We start from the raw sequence: 12,122 nt of genomic DNA, 5'->3' as shown, positions 1-12,122 counted from the left end.
TAGAGGGACAAGAGAAGCAGGCAGGGTGGACATGTTGCAGTGTGAATTAAGATGCTTTATTTTCTCCAATACTTTCCTGGTTTAGGGCAATTTACAAGATTGTGTTGGGAGTGGGCAAGAATTATTAGTTTAAATGTGACCCTATCCGCATCCCCATATGCACACACCTAGTCCAAGCAATTCAACTTCCTATTAGACACAAGCCTAAGAAACTGATCTCTCACAGTATAGCACCTGAATAGCAAGAGACGACTGCCCTGGGTACAGGGAGATACGTGAAGGATAGCTGGTGCTCACTGAATGTGTAGCTATTCAATATTTTTATCTTCATTAATTGTGTGGCCCAATGCTTTATTTACTGTTCTCCATCAACACATTGCGGTAAATGCAGCATTGTTAATTTCCTAATCAGCTTTTCTATGGCACTCATCACTAATGTATCTGAGTGCTTCCCAAACATTCATGAATTTATTTTTACACCACCACTGTCCCATGAGGTGTTGGCATTATCGCCATTTACAGATGGAACCTGATTTTTCAAAGTACTTGCCATTTTAATAGCAAACGTTCAGAACAGTTCCCACTGACTCCAGTTGCAGTTGAGTCAGACCCTAAGGTCTCAAATTGAGCACCCAAAAAAATGAGGAACACACAGTGACCACCCATGAAAAGTTTGGTTTAAGTGACTTGTGAAGCATCACCCAGGGACTCTGACAAAGATAGGGGTGGAAACCAGTTTTCCAAGGTAGCATTCAGCTGCCTAAACCATGAGACCACCCTGTCTTTTCCTGCAATCCCTTGTCTCATTCACCACACACCGAACGTCTGCAACAAATGAAGCAAGAGGGTGCTTGTGATGGGGGTGTCCACCCCAGATAAGGTGTGAAGGGGTTAAGGTGGCTAGGTGGGCCAACTAACTGCCAAGACTGCAGCTGGAGGAAGAGCCAGGGAGTCAATTAGACGAGGCTCAGCTGAACAGGACTATGAGGGGCTCTATAAAGCCCAGGAGGAGCTGAGAGCAGCTGAGGCTTCATGGTTTAGTAGTGGGAGAAGGGAGCTGTGTTGGGGGCTACAAAGGCAAGTAGCCTACAGTTACTCCCTGTGAGGTGGGAGTGTGGGGCTGGCAAACCCAGGGAAGTGGGGAGAGCCAGAAGGTAAGGAAGGGCTCAGGAAGATTCAATTCTGCTTCAAATATCAGTCTATTGTTCCAACATTTTTGAGAAGCCAATATGCAAAAATTTGCTGAGCAAGCCTTAGAAATTGTCATATTACTGCATATTCTTTGTAAGTGACCCTGGGATATGAGTAACACAGCCTCTCTTCAGATAGGTTTGCTCCACCTAAATGTAGTCTTGCACACTGAAGTTGTTAAAACTCTAGGGAAAATCTTTTGTCAGAAAAGATTCCATACCAGTCAGAAGCAGTGTCTCTTTTCCTCCCTGTGTCCTCTGTAGTGAGTAGGGTCTAAAATCTGCAACAGCCTTTGAATTTTTGTGGCATGCTGGTGTAACAGACTTGAAATTCTGCAGCAGATTCATTTAAATAAAAATGGAGATTTGTCATGAATTAAATATGAAAATGAATGAATAATTTATATTATACATAGTGGTATAGTAGCTCCTGTTTATTCTGATATTAAATTAATTTTTTTTGTCATTTTCAGTGTTGTACAGGCTTTTCTTCTGACCATGCATAATTGTATTGTAGAAGATGGAGAGGAAATTGGAGATTTTGGAAGCTGACTTGGGGACAGTTTGGGATTTTTTTATGTGGGGGTTGTAGGATAACCACATTAGGTGAATGTTTCTCTTGAAACAGAAATAAAATGTTTCATATTAATGTTTTAATTGTCATTAGATGTGAGATTATGGAGATTGATGGTACTGTTCATACCTCTGAGCATTTGTTTCAGGCTGTCTGCAGACTTGGGAAGACAACACAGTGTTGGTTTGCATTATTGTTTTCAAGGTTACCTTCACAACCCTGTAGACTGTAAACTTTTTAAAATAAAAGCTTAGCTTAGTACTGGAGCACAATTCTTTGGCAACAGGTAGATTCTATGACCGAAAAGGATTGTTTTTTGCTTGGTCATTGTTGGTCAGGGGAGTTAGGTAAAGCAGATGGACTCTTAAGTTATAAGAATTGTAATAAATTTCGGCCTTGAGTGCCTAAAATTCTAGGCATCTCAAGTCATATGCAGTAACATAAATAAAAGTAGTTCTATTTTTAGAAGAGCTGAGCACCTACACCTCAAGATGGTCCAGTTTAAATAAGATTTTGAATGTTTTAGTCAAGTGCATATAGAGCATGGGGTACATTTCTTCATATATAAATAATAAAAATATAACAAATTGGTCTAATGCCTAAAACCAAAAAGAGTCTTCTCTCCCTCCACAAAAGCACTCTCCCCTCTCACTCTCCTGTCTATTCAACTTACCCCCACAAAAAGCCTGAGCAAACTGATAAACGTCTGTAGTGGGACTTGTAGGTCAGGTCACCAAATCGGCTTGGTAGAAAAAGGAAAAAAAATCATTCTACAGTCAAAGTCCTCTTCCCTGTGAACAGCCTGCCCCCAGTTCTTTCTGGTGTAAGCCAGAGGACTGTTTGCTTGGGCACCTCAGCTGGTCACAGTAACCCTTCAAGGGGCTTTTACAGTATACAAGTACACTAACAATTCTGGGATAGTTTCCCCACTTCAGTTCACAGTCCCTTAGTATTAAGATTTTCATTGCACTGCAACTTGATTTTTCATGCCAAGCACATCTCTCTCATTCTGGGGGCTCTTCGTTCCAACGCCAGGAAAGAACGATTTGTCCTCCTTGGTCATGTAACTTCTCATATCTTTTGATTTCTTTTTTTATTCATAGTCTTCTCTGTGGTGTTAATCAAGACCGGAAAAGATTCTGCAGAACTTTAGAGGCACTTGACAAAGCTAGGGGGATGGAGATACAATGACAGATAAAATTCAGGGTGGATACATGCAAGGTAATGTGCATTAGAATGAATAATTTGAGCTACTTGTACAGCTTCCTGGGTTCTAAATGAACTAAAACAACTTAGGAAAAGATTTGGGCATCGCTGTGGGCAGATGAATGAAACATCTGCTCAATGGGCAGCGATGGCCAATAAAGTAAACAAGGTTATGATGCAGTAAGTAATGGGATGAAAAATTACGCTGAAAATACGGTACCATTATGTATATAATGGTAAGCCCTCACTTGGATTTGTAGGCCTGAGACCTGATCAATCCCCCCACCCCGCCCCCCAAACCAGCCTTATGTGAAACTCAGGGAGTTCATCACCAAAACTGAAAAAAGAATGTTCTGTGGCTAAAGCACCCCACTTCCTCCCCCACACCCCTCAGGAATGTCTCTAATGAGAGTTATAACCACCAAGGTTGTAAAATAGACACACCCAGATGCTGGGACATTAGAGAGGATATAGCGAGAGAGACTCAATAAATGGTAAAATAAGCTCTACCCAGTGTTTTTATGCTGACCATCAGCATAAACAGACAAGGTCATAACTAAGTTACAATTTGGGCATGAATGGTAAAATGAAGAAAAACGAGTAGGAAGGAGGACACATCAGTGCCAGTGTGTAATTGGCTAACATTTTTGTTGTTTAGGAGTGTGGGATAATGTGATAGGTTTAGTAAATTTGAAGGAGGGAAGATTGTTTTTCATTTACATTATATAGGTAAAACAATGCTCTTTGGGAACCATTTCCAGACTGCAGTTCAACATCAAGCTGCTGGAACTCTGACCCTCTGCATGACCGTGATGTCCAGAGGCATCGCCGGGAACCTCCAGATGAGTGGATCGTGACTGGCCATTGAGTGAAATTTGTCTGTATATTGGGAGTGGTGAGCATAAGAGATTTGCTTGGTATACATATTCTGTGTGTGTTGCTAATAAGTAGAGGTTTAGAGCACAACTGTGTAAGGCTCTTTCACTGGGAAAAGGTTCCACAGACCCATAGTGCCCTATGCTCCGAGGGAAAGGGTGGGTACTTAAATTGACTAGGTTTCTTCCTGAGCCCTGGGGGTAAGGATAGGTGCTTTACTCCCTGAGCCCTCGGCTGGGATATCAGTTGGTGGCTCCTCCATGGAGCTGTGAGCACAGGCATGTACGTGACGCAGTTCAGCCCTGGCCCTGACGCCAGCCCCTTTTGTGGTGTGAGGGACACCCTGGTGCACATATACCAGGAGTGTGCCAGGTTGCAGCTCCTATTCCGGATCCTCCTGGATATCCTTTAACATTTTTGGCTGCACTTCCCCCCCAACTTCTTCTATGTGCACACCCTATCTGTGGCCCCACAAAGTTACGGGACCTCCTCCTAGCACTGGCGTCCGCTGGCTCCCTTGACACCTTTGAGGAGCAGTGGGTGCTGTCCGGGGTTCTGTAGGGGATAAAGAGCAGAGGTTTCCTACTTTTGACCCTTTGACCTTCACACTTGTCCCTGTTCTTTTTTCTGTTGTCCCAAGTAATTATTTGAGTTGCGGGTCCAATGGATCCTCCTCATAGGCTGTGGGAGAGACCTTTACCAGACAAGCCTGCCCACTTTCTGGAACCCACATGAAGGGAAAGAGTGGGGTGCCTAAATTGATTAGGTCACGCCTTCAGCCGTTGGTAGGGTATAAGCAGGCTGCCCTAGGTTTTAGCAGGTGACAGATTACTCTAAATTCATAGATTCTTAAATCCAGAAAGAAACACTATGATTATGTAGTCTGACCTCCTGCATGACACAGGCTATAGAATTTCATGTAGTGATTCCTGTGTTCTATTCCTGACTCAACCATAGGCTCCTAGGGGTGTTATGAAGTTAACTCAATGTTTATGAAGTGCATTAAAATCCCTGGAAGGAAAGCACTATACAATTGCACATTATTAAGTTTTACAACAGAATTCACTATGGGGAAAATGTAGTCTCCTCTTTGGCTGTGGACACCCCTTTGGTTGTAGAAGTGGCATGATTCTGCTGCCTAAAAAGGGGGAGGGGGTTGGATTTGAGGATGCATCTCTTTCATGGTGCCCTGGTCTATGCTAGCTCCCTGTGTGATAGTGCACAGAGAGTGGGCCTGGGGAGGGCAGGGCTGGAAGTTCCATCTCTGCTCAGATCTTCTTGCCCTTCCCTCCAAAGGCTTACTGAGGCTACTTGAGTCATTGGGTTAGGGTAGCCTCCATGGCCTGTGAAAGGATTCCTTCCTGGCACATCCATCAAGTGTGCGGTACTTCTGAGCAGACTTCCATGCCTGTGTGGAGCCCCATTGATTTCAGTGGGACTCTGCATGAGTGTAAGGGTTAGTTTGTGTTGATCAGGCTGCAGCACTGGATCTTAGCCTTTACCAATGAAAAAAACTGTGCAGCTGTCCATCAGGATCTATAGAGCATCCCCATACTGCATCTGATTGGCTGAATTCCAGATTAGTGTAACAAATTATTGTCTTTTATTTTTGAACTGCTAACTTTAATGTAGGAGTTCAATCCCTTAATGTGCATGTCCAGGTTTTTTTAGTAGCACATTTATAAAAAAATTTGAATGAGGAACCTAATGCTGCCCATCAAATCCTAATGCCCCTTTATCAGGCTGTCCATTTTGTATAAGTGAAGTTAAATTAATATGTGAATAATCTTTTGTGTGCAGCAATTTTAATTAAACTATATTCTAACACTTTATTATTATTTTACTTATTATTTTATTATTATTCTGAGGCTAAAAGCCTCAGTAGAATGTGCTGTAGTAACATGCAGCAGCCCTAATGCTAGAGGTCTCAACTCACCCTTTACCAAAGGGTTAATGTGTTTCCATCACTGGGGATTTGAATTGCTTGTCAGTGCTGAGGTCACTGTCACTGTTAAATGACAGATGTCTTCCTGAAAATCCCTTGCATCTTTCCTTGTGATGTAAAGTTCAGTGACTGCAATAACAGGGTGTTGTTCTTTAATAACTGTTAAATTTATTCTTTAGAGATTTTACAAAAATGTCCTATTGCTTCTGGAGAGCTCCCTTGACACCAAACTCTGCATTTTCTTTTTGCATAATGCCTACAGATTTAGAGTCACTGTACTCCCTGTTGTATAGCTTCTCTATCCCTGGTTCAGTGCTGCTGAAATACTCGTAAATCTCCTTTCTTCTAGTGTCTTTGTGCAGCAGCTGGGGTATGACAATAAGGTCCCTGATCTATAATTCCAGACAGCCCCTGAGGGTGAACAGGTTGACCAATCCTGAGCCTCTACGTCAGTTAAAGTGATGAAGCCTGGAGAACTCTGTATCCCCAGGAGGCAGTCATCTAATGCTTCCTATTTGTATTCTACATGAAACTCTTCTTCATGCTGGACTGTTGTTCACTCAGAGAATTGTCCAGTGTGCAAGGTATAAACTCCCACTAGCGATTGAATACATCTAAATAAAAGCATGCCTAAAGTGTGACATAATGTAACTCTAAGTGAAAAGGAATGCACTAAATCTAAACACCATTTAAGCCTGCATACACTGTTCAAACTGTAGACTGGTTAATAAACTCAGTATCTGCATTTAAATATGGCATTAGTACATTCAAAGAGAGTATCTCTGAAATTTCTACTTATAGGAATTTCTTTTTATTGAATTTGATTCAAAAATACAAAATTGGCTGTTCAAACTAACTGAGCTGTTTTCAAAGTACTAATGTGAAATATCACCATGTAGTTCCTTATGGAATGTGGTAAAGAGCCCAATTTGAAAAACTAGCTTTTATTTTATTATTTTTTGATTTGTTTCATGGAAATATGATTATATAGGTGTTTATTTCACAACACCCAAAAGCATGCCAAATGCTTCAGAGTGCAGATAGAAAAGCAAGGTTCCTGCCCCAAAGACTGTGCAATCATTGTAATCTCTAACTGTATTAATGCTCGTTGGGGGGGAATGGGAGGAGTGGTGGTGTGACTTTCATATCTGTATAATGTGTCTTAAGAGTCTTGTGTACTTTAATTAAAGCATATTTTAAAAGGTTCGTGGAGACAAATGGACATATCTAGAGACAAACATTCAGCTTTTCATAAATGTTACACATCTACTGTAAACTTTAGGATGAAACAACATGTAAAGAGTGCGATATATTCTTAAATGTTAAAAATATAGCGTTTATATATTTGCCTTTTTAAAAAAAAAAATCAAGGGGGTACTCTTATGTTACTAACCTGTAACTGCACTTGGCTCAACTATGCAGAGTTAGTGCAGATTCATTTCTTGGAGTTTTGGGAGTCACATTAGATGTTAGCTTAATTTTATTGCAGATGGCAATTTTAAAACAATTAAAAATGTTCAGTTCTAGGGATTTAATATTTGCCAGAAAAATGTTGTAATATATTTTTAGTTAAATGAAGAGCAAAACATTTGTACAAGAAGAATGGCATGAGTGAAATCCTGGCTGCAATGAAGTCAATGGCAAAATGCCTATGGATTTCTGTGGGGCTGGGATTTCACCCTGTGTGTTTAAAATACTGATAAGGTGCCTAGCAACTTTCACCACAAAAAGTCTACAAAAAGTAAGAATAGAATGACCGATACTTTAGGAATTCATTTACACACATACTGTAAGAAGGCTAATCCACAATTATCAAGGCATTATCAGATTCTGTCCTTAAAATTGTTTACTACTTCATGTCATTTCATTTTACTAGGCTACATATTTTTAAAAATTAGTTATTAACTTTTACATTTTATACACTACTATGTATAAAACATAGATCCAACTCTTCCTTAAAGTCACTGGGTGGCCTGGCTGTCAAAACAAACAGGCACAGTTAAATCCAGGCTCCAGAGAACAAAGAAAAGGAAATCCAAATAGGCATCTTTGCCTTGTATTTCAGTCTCCCATATTAAAGATGGCTATGTTCATAACCATCAGTCTGTCCTCTTTCACAAAGAGTGTTGAGGTGGGAGAGGAGAGAAAATCCTGTATAAAAGTTAGAAAAGGAATCCATGTCCCCTGCAACCTGTGTTATTATTTTAAACAGAACATTATATTGCTCACATTTAATTTGGAAAGTGCATAAAATCCATCCCTAGTAAAATAAATACTGTACTGCAGCAAACTGAAACAATGTATAATATTTATTAAGAAAAAGGATATAGTGAGTCATAGAATTCAGCATGTTCTGAAAGAAAAGCAAGAGCTACATAGTTACTATCCTACAGTAACTGATATCATACAGGTTTCAGAGTAGCAGCCGTGTCAGTTACTATCATAGTACCACAAGTTACCTATTTTTAAGCTTTTTAGTTTTGTTCACTGTGTGCTCTTGTGCAAAGCAGAAAACAACTGTCCTACTCTTTCTGCTAGAAAAATAGTAACCTTCATGCATTTGTGTAAGGAAAGAAGAAAGCACGGTGGATAAAAATCAATAATTTAAAAAAATCAGATTTTTAAACTTTGGATTTTTTAAATTTAAATTTAATACAGGTTTATTTTAAAAAAAATCTATTTACAAATAAATTTGAAATTGACAACCCATGTTAAAGCCTAAACATAATCTATTAAAATCATTTAAACTAAACACAAAAATATTAAATGGTATATATTTGCTAGCAAGCTTTAAAGAAAGTCAAACCACCGAATTAGTTAAAAACAGTGGCTAAGCACCTAGGACCAGAGTGTATTGATGCTGAATCAGCTTTAGACAGCAGCAGCCTCTTCTGCAGGTACAAAGAGAATATTTTTTTCACTTCAGTTTATTCAACTAGTTCAGTTCAATTACTAGTTCATTCAAAGTTAAGAAACCATTTGAGAGATGGAAAAACTGGAAAGCTTGTTTTTGCTCCACCAAACGATGAATTAAAACTAGTCATGAAAGGATGAGCTCTACTAGTTCTAAAATCTTGAAGGATGTTGTGACCAGAGATAATCAATTTAATTTATTAGCTGCAGATAATACTTCCTTTGTTTAATTAATCAGTTTTAAATGCAAAACATGTTTTGATAAACTATGTTAAACTTTTTTTCTGTTTCCAGTACATTTAAGGTAGCTTTATTTATAAAATAAATACATACATAAAATGCTGTTTTTGTTCATTTTTAATGGAATTTGAATTTCCATCCAAATTGAGCTTGACACTAATCACAAGTAAATTAATCATCACTTAGTAAAGGATGATTCACTATTTCTGAACTTAATACAAAATATAAAAATTGAGACTCTCAATAAATGTAAGTTAAGCTATATAATTGTTTAAATACATGTGTATAAATACAGTGTATTCTCCTGGTTTCTAAAAAGAAGCATAGCATTTGTGTAAAGGCTATATTTAGTTGTAAATCAACGTTTTAATAGTTATCAATCACTGAGAACTGATTAATTAGATTCTGATAAGTTTATTTTCACTGACTGAGGCTACATTTTTTACATTGGAAAGTTCTTTCAGGCAGGGTCCATGAGTTTGTGTTTCTTGCACAGCACCAAGCACAGTAGTGGTGCTTAAATAATAAGCAGCAAAGAATCCTGTGGCACTTTATAGACTAACAGACGATTTGCAGCATGAGCTTTTGTGGGTGAATACCCACTTCTTTAGATGCAAGCCATCCGAAGAAGTGGGTATTCACCCACGAAAGCTCATGCTGCAAAACGTCTGTTAGTCTATAAGGTGCCACAGGATTCTTTGCTGCTTCTACAGAACCAGACTAACACGGCTACCCCTCTGATACTTAAATAATAAATTACCTAACTGCAGCATCTTGTCATGAAATTATTTGCCTACCATTCTTTTATATAAAATGTCTGAAATTCACTGGGATTTGGTAAGCACAAATGATGACTGCAATCAGCCAAGACTTTAAAAAGACAATAATAAGTATCTTGGTTGCTTCCCCACCCCAGATCAACATCTCATTTAGACTATCCGATGCCAAAAAGGCAACTGAGATATTATACATTCCTCCACCCCAAACAATGATGGTAGTTTAATATTCCACAAATACCCCTTTATATCTGGTTACTTTCCTTCTGTAATCTCTTATTTTTCTGTTTCTTTCTTCCAGGCAGATTGATTTAAATCAAAATGATTTAAAACATGGATTTTAATCATGATTTAAACCTTAATTTAAATAATTGATTTTAATTGCTTCTTGCATTTGTACTTTAGTCATTTTCCTAAAGAAATATTAATTCTTTATTCCGTCATGCTCTCTAGAGATTCTTTTTAGCACTACATCCGTGGCTATTTGATCCCAGAATATTAGACCTGGCTGAAAAATGCAAAAAAAAAAAAAAAAAAAAAAAAAAAGATTTTGCCAATAATATTAAACTGTTTCTATTTTGCAGGGTTTGAAATGCACCAATTTTCATCTGTTTTGTAAAAATTTCTGTAATATTTTTACCAGAGTTTGTAAACCAAACTTGAAGTAATTTTAAAATGTTTAAATGTTTTTCATTTACCAAGAACCTGGTTTTTAATAAGAAAATGTGATTTACAGTAAACAAAATTCAACAATGACTTTGAAAACTATTTAAATATAAAACATTGATTAAAGATATTGTAGAAAATGTCAAGGTGTGTGTGTGTGTGTGTGTGTGTTCCAGATTTAAAATTGTGCCTAGTGTTTATTTGGGTACCATCATACACTTATTTCCACTACCTGTGCCATGAAATAGTCACTTCATTTCTCTAAGATTCTTTCTTCTTGCCCAGGTAGCACAAGTAGAATTGGTGAAGGCTGGATTCCTTCCCTTTCATAGGATTTATTTTCCTCCTTTTTCTGCTGCATCCAGGGCTCTTTACATGTCTCAAATGCATGAAAAGTGCTATAATGGTACCTCCAAGTTATTGCTTTCATTCTGCTCCCTCACAGGTATTCAGTTGCTTTTTTCCACATGTATTCAAGTTAAGCAATTTGGGCAGCAGCTTTTCCATAAATGCTGTGGGGTCCAGATTTTCCTTCTCTGCTGGAGTGCCCAGAATGCATACGTTCTGGGAACACACCTGGCTTTCTAATCATTCTTCCTGTCTCTCAAGTAAAGCATTACTTTTAACCAGAGGTTAATACTTAGAGTTTGAAGATGATATACTCAGTTAAGATTGGTTTGCTTTGTTTTTTCCTTTATTTTTCCATTATGTTCTGTTTTGTTTTTTTTTCCTATTTTTTTCCACTGTGGTCAATCTACCATCCGTAGCCTCTGATTTCCCCTCTAATGAAGTCATAGGGTATGTATACACCAATGGTGCAAGTAGATTTTTAACTCTTATCAGTACAGTACTGTCGTTCCCCCCCCCCCCAACCCCTTCCAATAAATGTTCCGTGACTAGAGCCCTGTGCGGATAGAAATTGGTGTCTTATACCTATGGATGTGGATATCTGCGTATAGAAATTGGTGTCCCCTGAACCACAGGGCTCTCCCAGGAACCGCAGTGGTGAAAGGAGCAGAACTTGCAGGCACCATGCACTGGCAGCTCCTCTGGCATAGCTGTATTGCCCCTGCCCCACCCCCAGCCCTTCCATGCAGCTGTGTCTCCTGTCTGGGGTCTGTACAGCCCCGCCAGAGGATAGGGCTGGGGTTGGCACAGCCGTGCCAGAGGAGCTGCCGGTGCAGGATTCTGGCTCCTGGGAGCAGTGGCCCCAAGTTCTGTTCCTTTCGCTGATGTGGTTCCCGGGAGAGCCCTGTGGTTCAACGGATACTGATTTCTTTCCACAGATATCCACATCCATGGGTATACATTTCTATACAAGCAGGGCTCTACAATTCATTCTTGAAAATGTGTCTTTCCGGTACAGCGTCTTAATGGTACAGCGTACCTGACCGTACTGGCTTACGTGCACCACTAGTATTCACTGCAATGTAAGCCTGGGCTCAGACTCAGGCTCACTCCCCTCTTCCATCTACACACAATTCTCTCTGACTTGGGCCCAGGCCCTGCAGGAGGGAGAGGGATTGAGCTGGGTCCTGTGGGGGCTTGGGATCAAACATCATAGTTTTGCAAAGGGGGCCTGATTGGGCCCAGGGCCCCCATACTTGGGCCCTGAGAGTCCACCAACACTATCCCACAATCCCATGGGCCAGTATTCTTTTGTTACTCTTGGGATAAAGAGGACAATCAACCCCAAGGAAGCAGAAGGAACCCTGACTGACTGCTGAGCTACAAAC

General features: G+C 39.5%; 1 long non-coding RNA gene across 2 annotated transcripts; it reads left to right on the top strand.

Moving 5' to 3' along the window:
• Nucleotides 1-1,035: 1,035 nt before the first annotated feature.
• On the top strand, nucleotides 1,036-6,860 carry LOC120370044. Of its 2 annotated transcripts, none has more exons than XR_005583578.1 (4): nucleotides 1,036-1,154; nucleotides 2,868-2,985; nucleotides 3,732-3,865; nucleotides 6,196-6,860. It is a non-coding gene; the product is annotated as an uncharacterized LOC120370044 (long non-coding RNA). The 2 variants fall into 2 exon arrangements; XR_005583577.1 differs by having other exon boundaries at nucleotides 6,141-6,860.
• The last annotated feature ends 5,262 nt before the right edge of the window (nucleotides 6,861-12,122 follow it).

This window comes from Mauremys reevesii, linkage group 8 (assembly GCF_016161935.1).
Source record: "Mauremys reevesii isolate NIE-2019 linkage group 8, ASM1616193v1, whole genome shotgun sequence".
Classification (NCBI taxonomy): domain Eukaryota; kingdom Metazoa; phylum Chordata; order Testudines; family Geoemydidae; genus Mauremys; species Mauremys reevesii.
The sequence above is the reverse complement of the archived record's forward strand: the minus strand, read 5'-3'. Positions and strand labels throughout refer to the sequence as shown.